The 2,083-nt window shown below is 48.2% G+C and overlaps 1 non-coding gene across 1 annotated transcript; it reads left to right on the top strand.

The window, feature by feature from the left end:
* Positions 1 to 202: 202 nt before the first annotated feature.
* On the top strand, positions 203 to 274 carry TRNAT-CGU (transfer RNA threonine (anticodon CGU)). Its single transcript has one exon. It is a non-coding gene; the product is annotated as a tRNA-Thr (tRNA).
* Positions 275 to 2,083: the final 1,809 nt, after the last annotated feature.

Here is a 2,083-nt window from a genome sequence, read left to right as displayed (position 1 = left end):
AACACCCAGGCGCATGCGCACTGAGGTGTGTGCTGGGGGGGTGTGGAGTTCCAAGGAGTGTACTTCCCAGGGCTGCCGCTTGGCGGCGGACAAAAAAAAAAAAGCAAGACAGCGCAGCGAGCGTCGGGGGCGCGCGCCGGCGTCGCCGCCGCCTCGGGAGCGGCGCCAGCTTAGATGGGAGTGAGGCGAGGCTTTCAACGCAGGCGCGGTGGCCAAGTGGTAAGGCGTCGGTCTCGTAAACCGAAGATCACGGGTTCGAACCCCGTCCGTGCCTCGCTAAAACCTCGTGCGGGCCGAATGCCTCTTCCCCTCGCCCCGGTGGGCGCGCCAGAGAGAATGAGAGGGAGGGGCTCATTTTTAGGGCAATTTAAGACCCGAAAGCGAAAGTTTAAAGAAGATGGGGGGAAAGGGGGGGCGAGGAGCCACACCGCAAGGGAAACTAGCGATCTCCGCTCGACTCCGTTTGTTTCCCACGTGAAAGCAAACACGGGGAGAGCATTCGCTCGCCAGGGTCCTGCGCCTTAATCGTACCAGGTCGGCTTTTGATTTAAGGGGTTTTTCCCACGTTAAAGGGAGATCGATCAGCCTGGAATTGCCTTGCACTGCTGGGGTTGCCGGTTTCTTTTCCTAGCTCCTGCGCCTTTTAAGAGCAACCCACCACGCGCCAAGCTTTCCCCCAAGAAACAAAGCGAGGGGGAGGAAAGGCAACGTATATATATATATTTTAATATATACATATTTTTTAAAGCTGCTGACGTGGGAGTAAGCAGGAGTCAAACATCTAACCGTGAACTTTGCTTTTATTTATTTATTCCGGCATGTTCTAATCATTGCACGCTCAACACCTCCACTTAAGTGCTTTTGCTGGGCTGGGAATGGCGATACTTCTTAAATGCCTTGCATTATGGAAAGATAATGTTCTAGTCCTCATGAAAGGCGCATCACGGCGCAATTCACAACAGTGGTGAGCAGCATCCAGGGGGGAAAACACACCTGAAGCCACTAGAGGGCGTTCTTGCAGCACCAGACTTAACTGTGATTGCAGGTTGTCGGAAAGGAAACCGAATTTGCAGAGCAAAAAAGAGTGAGACGTTGGGGGGGGGGAGCAGCAACTGGCAGCTGCTTTGATTACAATTAGGGAACAGCAAGGCGCAAATGTAAATAAGCCAACCAGTTTCAGCCTGGTTGCAAGCCTATGGTGCAAATTCCTATTCCTTAGTTAGTGCATAAGATGCTATAATGATTTGCATTGTTCTCTGACAGCGAAGGTTGATTCCTCTTCTTCTGGTCAGCCTCCTGCACAGCAGGCAGAAGTTCAACAGGTGACTCTTCATGTCTGTCTCAGAGGCCACAATAACCGCACCTGTTGAAATTCAGGCAGCGCCCTCTTTTGCAACAGAACTTTTTGCTTTTGCAAATCAAAGCTCATGTGTGACCATTGGAGGGCAGCAAATCCACCCTGCTGTTTATTTATTTATCTCAATAAATGATTCCCAGGGCGCATTCCGCGAAGGAAATTAAAAGTGAGCGGCAGCAATAATACTGAACCAAGTAATGCGAGCCACCGAGAAGTTTCCGCCTTGGTTTCGGTTCCCAGGGATTGTTCGGAGTGTGACCTCGGATGATAAACAAGCAGTTATTGCTAATTCAGCTGGCAGAATGGTTCTCTCGAATGACCTGAATGCTGATGGGAAGGAACTGTTTGGCTCAAAAGATAACAAGAGTAAGAAACTGTGTTTATGGGAAGTTTTGTTTTTAAATTGTGTATTTTAGCATATCCCACTGATGTTACTAAATGCTACTTTTTAACCTAAATGTTATTAAATGCTAGCTTTTGTAAAGCATTAAAACTTGCTAAGACAGTTTAAATTTGGGGAACGACAGAGGCTTTCCACATGGCTTCTTGTTTGTACACAGTGGCTCAACATGGAAATTGGGGAATATTCAGAACAAAATTGCAATTCTTAGCCGCCCCCCGCCCTCCCAAAGTAGAAAGCATTAGTTAATGTCTTGGTATTTATTTTTTTCTATTTTCACATTCAACTTGCCTTATTTCAGAGGAAAGATCATACTCAGTGGTCGC

Source organism: Podarcis muralis, chromosome 14 (assembly GCF_964188315.1).
Source record: "Podarcis muralis chromosome 14, rPodMur119.hap1.1, whole genome shotgun sequence".
NCBI classification, from domain to species: domain Eukaryota; kingdom Metazoa; phylum Chordata; class Lepidosauria; order Squamata; family Lacertidae; genus Podarcis; species Podarcis muralis.
The sequence above is the reverse complement of the archived record's forward strand: the minus strand, read 5'-3'. Positions and strand labels throughout refer to the sequence as shown.